The sequence below is a fragment of the Arachis duranensis genome, chromosome 1 (genome assembly GCF_000817695.3).
Source record: "Arachis duranensis cultivar V14167 chromosome 1, aradu.V14167.gnm2.J7QH, whole genome shotgun sequence".
NCBI lineage: Eukaryota > Viridiplantae > Streptophyta > Magnoliopsida > Fabales > Fabaceae > Arachis > Arachis duranensis.
The window spans coordinates 68,208,067-68,225,483 of NC_029772.3; the positions used below are offsets into that span (position 1 = coordinate 68,208,067).

Below are 17,417 nucleotides of genomic sequence, written 5' to 3' on the forward strand. Positions count from 1 at the left end.
ACTTGACGACAATTGGGTATACTTGCCGAAGGAAAATTTGTTGAGAGACAAGTTTTCGTGCATCAAGTTTATGGCGCCGTTGCCGGGGATTGATTTTGTATCAACAATGATTAAGTTGGAAGTTTACTAGATTGAGCATTTTTCTTTTGTTTGTTTATTTTATCTAGTCATTTACCTTCAGTTTATTCAGTTTCTTCCTCATCCCCTATACCCTCTCTGTTTTCTTTCTTTTTTTGTTGTTATTTATAATTCTGCTCACTAACCCACTAACTGTTTGATAAATTGCACCACTCATACTAACAATCACTCTAACAAGAATAATCACTTCATTTTATCTCTTACTGTGTGCTCTGTTAGTTGTATGACAGGGAGAAGAGGCAGAGCTTTAACTTCCTTTGATTTAGAACCTGAGAGGACCCTCCATAGATCAAGGAGGGAAGCAAGAGAGAAAAGAGTTGTTGGTGATGAGGAAGAGGAAGAGTACTTTGAAACAAACATGGAGGAGAACTTGGAAAACAACCATAAAGGAGAAGCTCACAACCATGCCAGAGAAGGCCCTACAAATCATGCTGGGTAAGAGAGGAGAGTTCTAGGCTCTTACATCAATCCAAATCCAGGAAACTGTGGAAGTAGCATCCAAAAGCCACCATACATGCCAACAACTTTGAATTAAAACTCTAGCTCATCACCCTTGTTCAGAACAACTGCTCATTTGGAGGAAGTTCCCAAGAAGACCCCAATCAACATCTAACCACCTTCCTGAGAATATGTGACACTGTGAAGTCTAATGGAGTCCATCTGGATGTCTATAGGCTGCTTTTGTTCCCTTTTTCACTCAGGGACAAAGCATCCAAGTGGCTGGAGTCCTTTTCGAAGGAGAGCTTAACAAATTGGGAAGACGTGGTGAACAAATTTTTGGCAAGATTCTACCCTCCTCATAGAATTAACAGGTTGAGAGCTGAGGTACAAACTTTCAGGCAACAAGATGGTGAGACTCTCTATGTGGCATGGGAGAGATTCAAGGACTTAACAAAAAGATGCCCACCAGACATGTTCAATGAATGGGTTTAACTTCACATTTTCTATGAAGGCCTTTCTTATGAGTCAAAGAAGGTTGTAGACCATTCAATGCTTCTGAAAGAAGCAACACTCGAGGAGTAATGGAGCTGAACCACATGGATGCATTGCTGGCTCAAAATAAGATGATCACCAAGCAGTTAGCAGATCTCACCAAGAAGGTAGAAGAAAACCAAGTTGAAGCAGTCATCACTTCATCACCAGCTCAAGAAGGAGTGAATATAGGAGAAGAAGGTGATTGGGAACAAGCCAATTATGTTGGAAACTCACCCAGACAAATCCATGATCCATACTCCAAAACTTACAATTCTGGATGGAGAAATCACCCTAACTTTGGGTGGGGAAATCAGCAAGACCAAGGCCAAGACCAGAGACGATACAACCACAATCCCAACAATAATGCAACTCACCAACATACCTCACAGAGATCTTATCAACACCCACCTAACCACCCTTCTCAACCACCCAATCTCAATCCACCATCACCAACCGAAGATAGACTTTCCAAGATTGAGACTCTACTTGAAGACATATGTAGAGAAGTCCAAGACAACAAGGTGTTTAAGGATGAAGTGCGAGCTAATATCAAGAACCAAGGGAAAACCATCAAGAGACTAGAGTCCTAAGTAGGGTATCTATCTCAACAGTTTCCCAAACCCACTAATGGTTTTCCCAGTGACACAGAGAAGAACCTAAGAGGAGAAGCAAAGAAAGTAAGGTGGGAAGAATACAAGATGATCACCACAAGTGATGAGATGAGTGTGGAGGAAGTAGACACACAAACAGAACACCTCCAAGACAGTCCAAAGGAAAATTATGAAGAAAGAAACCATGCACCCCAACCCACACATAGGAAGGAGCTAAAGAAAGGGGAGATCCTGATCCCATATGCACCCTTTTCCCAAAGGCTCAAAGGTGGTGTAGCAAGGAGAATGTATTCAAGATTCCTCGACATGTTTGCATCTTTTGATGTAAATATACCATTCATTAAAGCCCTTCAGCAAATGCCCTCCTACATTAAATACATAAAGGAACTTCTGGTCAAAAAGAGTTCATTGAAGGATGGACAAACAATAAAGATGAACAGGGAATGTAGTGCCCTCATTCAAATAGAGCCACCTACAAAGAAGAAGGATCTAGGGAGTTTCCACATTCCCTGTGCTATAGGAAAGACAATAATTGATAAGGGGCTCTGTGACCTGGGAGCAAGTATCAACCTAATGCCTCTATCCCTCATGAAAAAGCTTCAAATCAATGAGCTAACACCCACAGATGTAATCATCAAATTGGCTGACAAAATTCAAAGGCAAGCAATAGGAGTGGTTGAAAACGTGTTAGTGAAGGTTGGGAACTACTTCCTACCCACAGACTTTGTTATCCTAGAAAGGGAAGAGAATCCCATCCATCCCATCATCCTGGGAAGGCCATTTTAAGCCACAGCTAGGGCACTTATAGATGTGGAACGAGGAGAGCTAGTATTGAGGATACACGATAAATAGCTCACCTTCAGTGTTTTCAAACCCTCACAAGAAGCAGATCATGATACCAAAAAGTCAAAGGAAGAGCACAATAAAGGGTTGGTAGAAGAGGCAAGCATGAGAGCAGAAGTACCACACCTGAAAATCTCCACTGGTGACAACCAATGTGATCAGAAGGAGCAACACCCAACTGTAATTCAAAAGGAACCAGACCCACCAAAGTCATATGAGGCAAGCCACAAAACTTTCCTCAAAGAGAAAACCACAAGTAGCAAAGTGACATCAAGGGACATAAGAAAAAAAGTCCCAAGGGATGGAAAAATAAGAAAATCCCTACAGAAGATTTCTCTCCAGGAGATGAAGTGGTCTCTGCCTACTTTCCATCTATACCATCTCGTCTCCCCACTATTCCATCTCAGCTGCCTCCAATATACACCATCAACAAAATCTTGTCCTTAGAACATGTGGAACTTCTTAACAAAGCCAATGGAAGCAGGTTCACTGCAAGGGGGAAGATTTGAAGCACTATCAACCACCCTAACAAAGGCCAAATGTCAAGCTAATGACGCTAAAGAAGTACTTCATGGGAGGCAACCCATGTTCTATACCCTCTCTCTTTAAACTCTAATAGTAGTAATAAAGCAAAGTTCATAGATTCTAAATCAACCTCGACAAATAATATAAGAATCCCTACATGCAACATATAGTACATGATAAGTTTGGTGTTCAAGGCACACCAAGAGGGGTTGTTTGTTGCACCATATGATCACAAACAAGTTTAGTGTTACCAACATTGCATGCATGGGAAATTGATTGGTTGGTTGATTTGCATCCATGAAAAGCATTTCGTATTTTCTTAAAAAAAAAAGGATTTAACAGTAGCTATTTCATACTTTAATTTTTCCCACCAAAAATTCAATTGACTTTTTGCATTCCTTTTTTCTTGTATAGGAAATCAAAAGGGGTATTGGTGGTACTTGATAGGACAATCAAAGAAGGGAGATTCGGCTACTATACCAAGAGAACTACACACTTGTCTTCAAGGGGAGCATCCTGGAAAGTGTTGCCATGCAACATTGGGAGTTGGATAGCCTTGGAGACCAAACCAAGACCCTCATAAAAGAGGTGATCTTTGTGCTCATCCAACGCCAAGCTCCAACCGTCCATCACTAAGCAACACCATCAATCCACACCCTTCAAACACCCATCACCGTTCTACATAAATGATCCCCATTCTACAACCTCTCCGTACACACTTGTTATTCTCATTCATCTCCCTTCCTTCTCTCGAACACACACACACTCAATATATCCACACCCCAAGTCTCCTACATGGCATCATCAAGCTCCAAGAGGTGAAAAGGGAAGGAACCCATAGAGCAGCCTCCTTTTGATGAAAAGAAATTTAGAACCTTTTACCATGTACTACAATTTGGGTGGATGGCTGATAAAGAAGTCATATATGAGTTAGGCTTTCAAGTCACAAAAACTGAGTGCCCCGAAATCATAGAGAAGGTGGGAAAATATCGATGGTTGCTCCTCACCGATCTGATTACAAGGGTGAACGCAACTCTTATAAGAGAGTTTTATGCAAATGCGGTTAGACATGATAAGGCAGATGAATCTTATACAAGTTTTGTAAGAGGGCTAATAGTAGATTTTAGTCCCATGAGCATCATGAGAGTGCTAAAGCTGCGAACCATACCCTTTGCAGAAGAGAGCTATCACTCAAGAATAGATAACAACCCTAACCACGACCAGATTATGAAAGACATCTGTGTGTAGGGAGCAGATTGGGACAGAGACCCCCATGGGAGGCCAGATTTATAAAAAAAGGAGACCTCCTTCCTGAGGCTAAGGGGTGGTTCGAAATTGTAAAGAGATCCATCCTCCCAGCCGGAAACAACTCAGAGGTAAACCTTAAGAGAGCAACAATGGTGCAATGCATAATGAAGGGAGGAGAAAACAAGGTTCATGAACTTATAGCCCAAGGTATTCGGAAGTTGGCTGAGAAGAGTGATTCTGGAGGAAGGTTAGGCTACCCCAGCACTATTCTCTGTCTTTGCAACAAGGCTGGGGTGGTGTTCGAAGATGAAAATCCCGAATGGATAAAATTTGGCCTTCCAATTACTTTTCATTAGATGCATGCTGCTGCACCTCCCCTACCTCAGCGAAGACTAAGAAAGAGGCCAGCCCATCGAGCTGAAGAAGGACAGCATCCACAGGAGCAAGCCCTAGCCACCGTAGACATGCACCAATTACAAGAGGCTATTGATACCTTGTCAAGGCAATACATGGAAAATCAAGGGGCACATAAGGAGCTTCAAATGCAAATAATGGACCGCCAAGAAGAATCACTCTCTAGATGGATGAATCAGCAAGGGGAATGGCAAAAACAATTGATGAAACAGCAATTGGAACAAGGGAGACAATGGAGTGAGTCCTTCCATAACCTAAACCAAAAGCAAGATCAACAACAAGAAGCCATCCAAAAGCTAATCAACATCCAAGCACATCAAGGTGCACACATTCATGAGATACATAGGAAACAAAGAGAACAGGCAGATCTTTTCGATGAATACAGAGCATTTTCAGAAGGGGTTTTACATGAGTGAAACTGGATATCATGTAAACACCTATCAAAAAATATGAGGACGTAAAGGATGAATTAGCACGAGTGGAACGAGAAAGGGCCAAAAAGTGTCATGAATCAGTAAGGAAGGCACTAGAAGATTGGAAAATAGCCAGAATGAATCGGATGAAAGGAAGCACAAGTGGACATAAAGAAGACAAAGAAGCAAAAGAACATGAGCATCACCATGAGTAAAAGGTGGTGGAGTTCCCTCTTTGTTTTATCTCTTTCAAAGCTTTAAATAAGGAAAATCATGTATGAAATAGAACATGCTTCCATAGTAGCTTAGGAATCTTCAATTATGCTTTAAAAATTTTGTTGCTTAGGTCCATGCTCACTAGTCTAATGTCCCTAATGTTCATAGTCATCTTGCCTACTTGTATGCTTGTCCTTTAAGCCAATCAAAAAGAAAATGTTATGAAAAGAAAAAGGGTGGAGTTATCTTGTGAAGTGAATTTTGAATGTTTATGGTAGGGTGATTAATTAGCTAAGTTGGTTCACCAACAAGGTAGGAAGGCAACTATCTATCCTGAATCCTATGCTTGAAACACATCCTATGAGACTAACCAAATAATGAAATCCCAATAAGAAAAGAGAAAGAGCAATAAAAGTGAAAAGGAAAGAAAAACAATAAGAAATAATGCTAGGCACCAAGGGTTTGAATATTGAGGCATGTGTCTGTGGTGTTCATGTGCAAAGGATATGCTTGGATGAATAAGCTCTTAGGGGTGCCTTATCACCTGGTAACTTGGGTTAACTAATTCGGAATTATCAGCTGAAAGTCCACTATCAAGAGTAACCTTTGCTACAAAACACTTAGCAACCCAAAGAGGTGTTGGACACTAAGGTCTCAAGAAAGAAAAATAATAAACCATGTGCCTGTGGTGTGTATGTATGGGGGAAAGAGACTTGAGGGAATAAGTCCTTAGGGGTGCCTTAACACCTAGCACCTTGAACCAACTGGTTCGGGAGTGTTGGCTGAAAGCTTATCTTAAAAAGTCGCCCTCTTACAGAGCACTTAGCCAAAAAAAAGAGGAATGCAATAAATCCTGAAAGGGAAAGGAGTATCAATAATTAGGAAGTCTCAAAAGATGCAATCAAACAAGTGTTCAAGGGCATGATAAAGGCCTGAAACCCAATAAAGGAATGAACCTAAGTTGTTATGCATGAAACCCCATAAACCAGAAATTTGACTTCTATTATAATTTTTTGTTCATCTTGTTCTTTCATTCATTCTTCCTATATTTCAGTACTTGCTTAGGGACAAGCAAGCTTTAAGTTTGGTGTTGTGATGCCAGGGCATCTAGGCCAGTTTCAGTGACCTTTTCTTTACTGTTTTAGGGTAGTTTCATGTATTTTCTCAGTAAATAAGGTAAGTTTTGGATGAAAATACACTTACACCTTGATTCAAGCAACTATCGTGAATTTTACATGATTTCATGAGGATATTGCAAGGATTGAATGACAAATTGATGATGCATAATCTCATGACTTGGGCTAGAGCTTTGATGCACTTTATTTGCTTGATTTCAGGACAAAGGAAGCAAGGAAGAACCATGTTAGTAGCCATGCTAATCTAATTAACGTGACCACTAACGTGGAATGGGAATGAGCTTGCAACGTTAATAAGAAAGGTGGGTGCCAATAACGCCTGCGAAGCCATCATAAGCCCACGTTAATTCCCACGTTAACTACATTAACGTGGTAGTTAACGTGGAGATAAAGAGAGCTCCAGCGTTAGTGGTAAACGTGAACACCACCAACGCTACAAAGTGGCAATTGGCCACGTTAAGAGTTACGTTAACTTAGTTAACGTGAACTCTAACGTGGAAGAAAAGACAATGCCAACGTTAGTGACACTCACCTTTGTCACTAACGTTGGATCAAGCTAACATTGCCCATGATAGTGGTCACGTTAAGACCACTAACGTGAAAGTTAACATGGAGCTAAGATTGATGAACCAACATTAGTGACACTCACTTTTGTCACTAACGTTGGAGATGACATTCACTACCACGTTAGTGGCCACGTTAACCTAGTTAACGTGAACTCTAACGTGGGAAAGAGGGGCGTTTGGAGCATTAGTGATAAAGGTAAGTGTCACTAACGCTCTCAAAGCTAGGCATGCCCACGTTAAGAGTCACGTTAGTTATACTAACGTGAACTCTAACGTAGGGAATGAGGCACACAAGGCAACGTTATTGGAAAAGGTAAATCCTAATAATGCTTGCGAAGGATCATAAGGCAACGTTAGTGGTCACGTTAGTGCCACTAACGTTGAAGTTAACGTAGACTATTTTGGGGTTGGACGTTAGTGAAAAAGGTGATTGCCACTAATGTTCTCGAACCCACATTTTCACTTAACGTTAACATCACTAACGCCCATCCTAACTCACACTTTTCTGCAAGCTGAGCCCACTAAAGATTGTAACTGCTTCAACTCAAGATCTAAGGCCCACATCCAAGACTCGAAAAACTCACTAGAAGATCAAGAAGAGTAGTATATATAGGGGTAGTTTTGAACTATAGAGAGGCTCGGCACTTTGGAGAATAACCATCTGTATATTACTTTTCTGTATTTTAGCTAAGCATGTAATCTTTTTTGCCATTTTCCATTCCCAGAGCTATGAACAACTAAACCCCTTTCATTGGGTTAGGGAGCTCTGTTGTAATTTGATGGATCAATTATAGTTTTCTTTCTTCTTCCTCTCTCTTTTCACTTGATTTACTAGAAAGCCTTCGATCTTAATTCAATTGGTTTGTTGTTCAAGCTTATAGAGATTGGGTTGCCAAGGAATTGGAATCCAATCAATTAAGATTGCCAAGGAGATCAATAGATGCTTTGATTGAGGAAGAGATGAAAATAAATTTGATCCGGAGAATACAACATCTCCTAAGCCCAATGAATTCCCCAATTCTGATCTCACCCATTCTCTTTACTTTCTGCCATTTATTTCCATGTTCATCTTCCTGATTCCCCATTTAGATTCTGCACTTTATTTCCTGCAATTTACTTTCCCGCCATTTAATTTCCTGCAATATCAACTACACTCTGTTTAGCTCAACTAGCGTAGTCTTCCAACTAAAGTTGCTTGACCAATCAATCACTGTGGGATTCGACCTTACTCTATTGTGAGTTTTTACTTGACGACAATTCGGTATACTTGCCGAAGGGAAATTTGTTGAGAGACAAGTTTTCGTGCATCATCTCTCACTATGAGTTGACTAGGCCTTGTGAACTCAAGTTGGTTGTATGCACTTGACCTTCCTCCATTGGCTAGAGGTTAACTAAGTGAAGGCAATTCACATTTACCATCACAATTGATAATGATAATAAGGATAGGACTTCTAATTCTCTTTCCTTGCTAAGAGCTTTCGTAGTTATTACTTAATTTTCTTGCCATTTTTACTTTCTTGTCTCTTATTTCAAAAATCTCAAAAATATTTTTCCCATAACCAATAGTAAGTATAGTTCCCTGCAATTCCTTGAGAGACGACTCGAGGTTTGAATACTTCGGTTAATTTTATTGGGTTTGCATTTGTGACAAACAATCTAAACATTGAGTGAGGATAATTTATTGGTTTACAGCTATACTTGCAACGCGATATTTTTGTGAAAAAACTTTACGGACATTTTTCCTCCGTCATTGAGAACAGAAAAATAAATAATAAATATTACTAATAAATGAAAAACACACAAATAAAAGAAAAAAATACAAATATGTAAATATAAAAATATTTACACCAACCAATAACTTAGCACACATATGCAACATCCCCGGCAATGGCGCCGAAAATTGATGGGTAGAAAAATGTCGATTAAGAATTTCTGATAAAAAGAGTGTTGCAAGTACATCCTTAACCAACAAAAATTCTACTATCAATTTAGAATATGTCACAATTAAGAATAAATAACCGGGAGTGGAATCCCGAGTCGTTTTCCAAAGAGTTAACACAAGATGTAAATTATTGGTTAGGATTTTCCTCAATATTTTTGAAATTGAGTGATAAAACACTATTTTACGGTTTATTTTGTATTCAATTGAGTGGATTCTACCTATTATTCTCACACTTATGCGTATAATTCGCATGTTTTACATTTTCCTTCCAAATTTTGTGCTATGATTGAAAACATGCTTCTTTGACCTTAAATTTGCTATATTTTAATCCTCTGTTATTACCATCGATACCGTGTTATGTTTGTTAAGTGTCTTCAGATTTTCTAGGGCAGGAATGGCTTAGAGGATGGAAGGGAAGCATGCGAAAATGGAAGAAACACAAGAAATTAAGGATTTAAGAATCTGGTAGCGACGCGCACGCGTGGATGACGCCTACGCGTGACAGAGCGCCACGTGCTGCACTAAACAAAAAACATTGAGGGCAATTTCTGGGCTGTTTTTGGCCCAGTTTCAAGCCCGAAAATGAAGATTAGAGGCTATAGAGTGGAGCAGAAGGGGGGAATCATTCAACACATTCATATACACCTTTTTAGGTTTTAGATGTAGTTTTCTAGAGAGAGAGGATCTCTCTAGGTATTAGGATTTTTAGTTTTATTTCTTCTCCAATTCAGATTCCCATCTTGCTTTAACTTAGTTTCTATTCTGCATTCTATTATTCTAGCATCTTAGTTTATCTTCCCTTGTTGATTTTTCTATTTTCCCAATTTAGTTTATGAACTCTTCATGTTAAATTCAGTTTCCTTTTAATGCAATTTGAGGTATTTCATGTTTATCACTTTTTTCTTCATTTGTTATTATTGATTCCTTGTAATTGATAGTCTTAGATTTTATATTCTCTTATTACTTTTCTATGCTTTTATTTTGTGTCTTCCAAGTGTTTGATAAAATGCTTGGTTGGATTTTAAAACAGATTTTTATGTTCTTAATCTGGATTGATCAATTAGAGACTCTTGAGCTATCAAAAATCTTTTGTTGAATGGTAATTGAAGATTGTCGGTTAGCGTTAACTTCACTAAATCTAATCTCTCACTATGAGTTGACTAGGCCTTGTGAACTCAAGTTGATTGTATGCACTTGACCTTCCTTCATTGGGTAGAGGTTAACTAAGTGAAGGCAATTCACGTTTACCATCACAATTGATAATGATAATAAGAATAGCACTTCTAATTATCTTTTCTTGCTAAGAGCTTTCGTTGTTATTACTTAATTTTTTTGCCATTTTTACATTCTTGTCTCTTATTTCAAAAACCTCAAAAATATTTTTTCCTATTACCAATAGTAAGTACAGTTCCCTACAATTCCTTGAGAGATGACTCGAGGTTTGAATACTTCGGTTAATTTTATTAGGTTTGCATTTGTGACAAACAATCTAAACACTGACTGAGGATAATTTATTGGTTTAGAACGATACTTGCAACGTGATATTTTTGTGAAAAATCGTTACTGACATTTTTCCTCCGTCATTGAGAATAGAAAAATAAATAATGAATATTACTAATATAAGAAAAACAAACAAATAAAAGAAAAAAATACAATTATGTAAATATAAATATATTTACACCAACCAATAACTTAGCACACATATGCAACATCCCCGGCATAGGCTCCAAAAATTGATGGGTAGAAAAATGTCGGTTAAGAATTTCTGATAAAAAGAGCGTTGCAAGTACAGCGTTAACCGACAAAAATTCCACTATCAATTTAGAATATGTCACAATTAAGAATAAATAACCGGGAGTGAAATCCCGGGTCGTTTCCCAAAGAGTTAACAGAAGATGAAAATTATTGGTTAGGATTTTCCTTAATATTTTTGAAATTGAGTGATAAAGCACTATTTTACGGTTTATTTTGTATTCAATTGAGTGGATTTTATCCATTATTCTCACACTTATGCATATAATTCGTACATTTTACATTTTCCTTCCTAATTTTGTGCTTTGATTTAAAACATGCTTCTTTGGTCTTAAATTTGTTAATTTTTAATCCTCTATTATTACCATCGATGCCGTAATATGTTTGTTAAGTGTCTTCAGATTTTCTAGGGCAGGAATGGCTTAGAGGATGGAAGGAAAGCATGAAAAAACGGAAGAAACACAAGAAATTAAGGATTTCAGAATCTGGAAGCGACGCGCACGCGTGGATGACGCCTACGCGTGACAGAGCGCCACGTGCTGCACTAAACAAAAAACGTTGGGGGCAATTTCTGAGCTATTTTTAGCCCAGTTTCAAGCCCGAAAATGAAGATTAGAGGCTACAGAGTGGAGCAGAAGGGGGAATCATTCAACACATTCATACACACCTTTTTAGGTTTTAGATGTAGTTTTCTAGAGAGAGAGGCTCTCTCTAGGTATTAGGATTTTTAGTTTTATTTATTCTCCAATTCAGATTCCCATCTTGCTTTAATTTAGTTTCTATTCTGCATTCTATTATTCTAGCATCTTAGTTTATCTTTCCTTATTGATTTTCTATTTTCCCAATTTAGTTTATGAACTCTTCATGTTAAATTTAGTTTCCTTTTTAATGCAATTTGAGGTATTTCATGTTTATCGCTTCTTTCTTCATTTGTTGTTATTGATTCCTTGTAATTGTTAGTCTTAGATTTTACATTCTCTTATTACTTTTCTATGCTTTTATTTTGTGCCTTCCAAGTGTTTGATAAAATACTTGGTTGGATTTTAAAACAGATTTTTATGTTCTTAACCTGGATTGATCAATTAGAGACTCTTGAGTTATCAAAACTCTTTTGTTGAATGGTAATTGAAGATTGCCGGTTAGCGTGAACTTCACGAAATCTAGTCTCTCACTATGAGTTGACTAGTCCTTGTGAACTCAAGTTGATTGTATGCACTTGACCTTCCTCCATTGTCTAGAGGTTAACTAAGTGAAGGCAATTCACATTTACCATCACAATTGATAATGATAATAAGGATAGAACTTCTAATTCTCTTTCCTTGCTAAGAGCTTTCGTAGTTATTACTTAATTTTCTTGCCATTTTTACTTTCTTGTCTCTTATTTCAAAAACCTCAAAAATATTTTTTCCCATAACCAATAGTAAGTACAGTTCCCTGCAATTCCTTGAAAGACAACTCGAGGTTTGAATACTTCGGTTAATTTTATTGGATTTGCATTTGTGACAAACAATCTAAACATTGATTGAGGATAATTTATTGGTTTAGAACTATACTTGCAACGCGATATTTTTGTGAAAAATCTTTACTGACATTTTTCATCCGTCATTGAAAACAGAAAAATAAATAATAAATATTACTAATAAACAAAAAACACACAAACAAAAAAAATACAATTACGTAAATATAAATATATTTACACCAACCAATAACTTAGCATACATATGCAACATCCCTGGCAATGGTGCCAAAAATTGATGGGTAGAAAAATGTCGGTTAAGAATTTCTGATAAAAAGAGTGTTGCAAGTACAGCCTTAACCGACAAAAATTCCACTATCAATTTAGAATATGTCACAATTAAGAATAAATAACCGGGAGTGGAATTCCAGGTCATTTCCCAAAGAGTTAACAATAGATGTAAATTATTGGTTAGGATTTTCCTTAATATTTTTGAACTTGAGGGATAAAGCACTATTTTACAGTTTATTTTGTATTCCATTGAGTGGATTTTACCCATTATTCTCACACTTATGCATATAATTCGAATGTTTTACATTTTCCATCCTAATTTTTTGCTTTGATTGAAAACATGCTTCTTTGACCTTAAATTTGCTAATTTTTAATCCTCTGTTATTACCATCAATGCTGTGATATGTTTGTTAAGTGTCTTCAGATTTTCTAGGGCATGAATGGCTTAGAGGATGGAAGGGAAGCATGCAAAAATGGAAGAATCACAAGAAATTAAGGATTTCAGAATCTGGTAGCGACGCGCACGCGTGGATGGTGCCTACGCGTGACAGAACGCCACGTGCTGCACTAAACAGAAAACGTTGGGGGTGATTTCTGGGATGTTTTTTGCCCAGTTTCATGCCCGAAAATGAAGATTAGAGGATACATAGTGGAGCAGAAGGGGGGAATCATTCAACACATTCATACACACCTTTTTAGATTTTAGATGTAGTTTTCTAGAGAGAGGCTCTCTCTAGGTATTAGGAATTTTAGTTTTATTTCTTCTCCAACTCAGATTCCCGTCTTGCTTTAATTTAGTTTCTATTCTGCATTCTATTATTCTGGCATCTTAGTTTATCTTCCCTTGTTGATTTTTCTATTTTCCCAATTTAGTTTATGAACTCTTCATGTTAAATTCAGTTTTCGATTTAATGCAATTTGAGGTATTTCATATTTATCGCTTCTTTCTTCATTTGTTGTTATTAATTCCTTGCAATTGTTAGTCTTAGATTTTACATTCTCTTATTACTTTTCTATGCTTTTATTTTGTGCCTTCCAAGTGTTTGATAAGATGCTTGGTTGGATTTTAAAATAGATTTTTATGTTCTTAACTTGGATTGATCAATTAGAGACTCTTGAGTTATCAAAACTCTTTTGTTGAATGGCAATTGAAGATTGCCGGTTAGCGTGAACTTCACTAAATCTAGTCTCTCACTATGAGTTGACTAGGCCTTGTGAACTCAAGTTGATTGTATGTACTTGACTTTCCTCCATTGGCTAGAGGTTAACTAAGTGAAGGCAATTCACGTTTACAATCACAATTGATAATGATAATAAGGATAGGACTTCTAATTCTCTTTCCTTGCTAAGAGCTTTCGTAGTTATTACTTAATTTTCTTGCCATTTTTACTTTCTTGTCTCTTATTTCAAAAACCTCAAAAATATTTTTTCCTATTACCAATAGAAAGTACAGTTCCCTGCAATTCCTTGAGAGATGACTCGAGGTTTGAATACTTCGGTTAATTTTATTGGGTTTGCGTTTGTGACAAACAATCTAAACATTGACGGAGGATAATTTATTGGTTTAGAACTATACTTGCAACACGATATTTTTGTGAAAAATCTTTACCGACATTTTTCCTCCGTCATTGAAAACAGAAAAATAAATAATAAATATTACTAATAAACGAAAAACACACAAATAAAAGAAAAAATACAATTACGTAAATATAAATATATTTACACCAACCAATAACTTAGCACACATATGCAACATCCCCGGCAATGGCGCCAAAAGTTCATGGGTAGAAAAATGTCGGTTAAGAATTTCTTATAAAAATAGCGTTGCAAGTACAGCCTTAACCGACAAAAATTCCACTATCAATTTAGAATATGTCACAATTAAGAATAAATAACCGGGAGTGGAATCCCAGGTCATTTCCAAAAGAGTTAACACAAGATGTAAATTATTGGTTAGGATTTTCCTTAATATTTTTGAAATTGAGTGATAAAGCACTATTTTACGGTTTATTTTGTATTTAATTGAGTGGATTTTATCCATTATTCTCACACTTATGTATATAATTCCCATGTTTTACATTTTCCTTCCTAATTTTGTGCTTTGATTGAAAACATGCTTCTTTGGCCTTAAATTTGCTAATTTTTAATCCACTGTTATTACCATCGATGCCGTGATATGTTTGTTAAGTGTCTTCAGATTTTCTAGGGCCTACGCGTGACAGAGTGCCACGTGCTGCAATAAACAAAAAACGTTTGGGGCAATCTCTGGGCTGTTTTTGGCCCAGTTTCAAGCCCAAAAATGAAGATTAGAGGCTTCAAAGTGGAGCAGAAGGGGGGAATCATTCAACACATTCTTACACACCTTTTTAGGTTTTAGATGTAGTTTTCTAGAGAGAGATGCTCTCTCTAGGTATTAGGATTTTTAGTTTTATTTCTTCTCCAATTTAGATTCCCATCTTGCTTTAGTTTAGTTTCTATTCTGCATTCTATTATTCTAGCATCTTAGTTTATCTTACCTAGTTGATTTTTCTATTTTCCCAATTTAGTTTATGAACTCTTCATGTTAAATTCAGTTTCCTTTTTAATGCAATTTGAGGTATTTCATGTTTATCGCTTCTTTCTTCATTTGTTGTTATTGATTCCTTGCAATTGTTAGTCTTAGATTTTACATTCTCTTATTACTTTTCTATGCTTTTATTTTGTGCCTTCCAAGTGTTTGATAAAATGCGTGGTTGGATTTTAAAATAGATTTTTATGTTCTTAACTTGGATTGATCAATTAGAAACTCTAGAGTTATCAAAACTCTTTTGTTGAATGGTAATTGATGATTTTTGGTTAGCGTGAACTTCACTAAATCTATTCTCTCACTATGAGTTTACTAGCCCTTGTGAACTCAAGTTGATTGTATGCACTTGACCTTCCTCCATTGGCTAGAGATTAACTAAGTGAAGGCAATTCACATTTACCATCACAATTGATAATGATAATAAGGATAGTACTTCTAATTCTCTTTCCTTGCTAAGAGCTTTCGTAGTTATTACTTAATTTTCTTGCCATTTTTACTTTCTTGTCTCTTATTTCAAAAACCTCAAAAGTATTTGTTCCCATAACCAATAGTAAGTACAGTTCCCTACAATTCCTTGAGAGACGACTTGAGGTTTGAATACTTCAGTTAATTTTATTGGGTTTGCATTTGTGACAAACAATCTAAACATTAACTGAGGATAATTTATTGGTTTAGAACTATACTTGCAACGCAATATTTTTGTGAAAAATCTTTACTGACATTTTTCCTCTCCGTCATTGAGAACAGAAAAATAAATGGCAAGGAATTAAAGTAATGAGTACTAACAAGTGGTGTTTTGTATTTAAAATAAAAGGCCTTGGTCAAGGGAGAAAATTGGAGTTTCTATCCTTGTTGTCTTTTCCAAGTAGAATAGTAAATGTTCATTGCTTCTACTTAGTCATTCTCTAACAATTGAAGGAAAGTCAAGTGGCTTCACTAACTCTAGCTCACAAGTCCTAGTCACTTCGTGGGAAATGACTAGAGTTGGTGAGAATTGAGTTAGCCAGCAATGTCCAATTACAAATTAATACTTGAGTATCACAACTCAAGGGACCCCAGTTAATCAACCGCTAAACCAAGTTGAAAGGTCTACTCCATTAACATGAATGCCATTTTCATAAAAACATAATAGGAGTAAATAAAAGACATGATAATTGCAAAAAATTAATTAAATCAAAAATAGCATGAACAATAATTAACCAGAATCAAACACGTACTTAGATTAAACATAAAATAATTCAATGCATTAATAAAATTCAAAAATAGCAAGATCTAAACATGAATTCAAAGCAATTAAATGGAAAACAAAAGTATAGAAGTAACAGAGAGGAACATGATAAACCACTATTTTATGGTTTATCTTGTGTTTACTTAAGTGGTTTTTATCAACTCTTTACTCACTCATTCATATGATTTGCATGATTTTACAATTCCTTCCCAAATTTATTCTATGATTAAAAACTTGCTTCCTAGACATTTAAACTATAAATTTTTAATTTCCCTTATACCATTCAATGTCATGATCTGTGCATTAAGTGTTTTCAGGCTTTAGAACACTATGAAGACAATGGCTCCCATTGAAGGTAGTAGCAGCTCTCTCAAGATCCAAATCCAAACAAAGCTAAGAACATCGAAAATCCTAGAGAAAAGTAGGTGTTTCTCTCTCTAGAACTCAAAACTAATCAAAAACTCAAGTTGAAATTCAAGTGTGTCCAGTCTCAGCTCCATCCCTGCCTCTATTCTGTGATTTCGGGCTTGGATCTAGGTCTAAATCAGCGCAAAAATCGTCCCCAGCGAGTTCTGTTAAGTGCAGCACGTGATGCTCTGTCACGCGTACGCGTCGGCCACGAGTACGCGTCGCTGAACCTTGCACCTGTCCACTCGTACGCGTCAGTCACGCATACGCGTCGCTGAACGACGCTCCTAGTCACGCGCACGCGTCGGCCATGAGTGTGCGTCACTCCTCGCTTCTCAAATCTTCACTTTCTTGTGCTCCTTCCACTTTGACATGCTTCATCTTCATCCTTTAGGCCATCTATGCCCTGTTAACCTGAAAATACTTAACAAACACATCACGACATCAAATGGTAATAAAGGAGAATTAAAAATTAACAATTTTAAGGCCTAGGAAATATGTTTTCAATCATAGCACAAAATTAGGAAGGAAACTTAAAAACATGCAATTTACATGAATAAGTGTGAGAATAGTTGACAAAACCCACTCAATTCAGTCCAAAATATATCATAAAATAGTGGTGTATCAAATCTCTTATGCTAACGGTGGTGACGTTGAGAGTTGTTCTTGATGAGAGGTGATGATTTGAT

General features: G+C 36.8%; 1 non-coding gene across 1 annotated transcript; it reads right to left on the reverse strand.

Moving 5' to 3' along the window:
* Window positions 1-948: 948 nt before the first annotated feature.
* On the reverse strand, window positions 949-1,052 carry LOC127743030 (small nucleolar RNA R71). The gene has a single exon (XR_008004354.1). It is a non-coding gene; the product is annotated as a small nucleolar RNA R71 (small nucleolar RNA).
* Window positions 1,053-17,417: the final 16,365 nt, after the last annotated feature.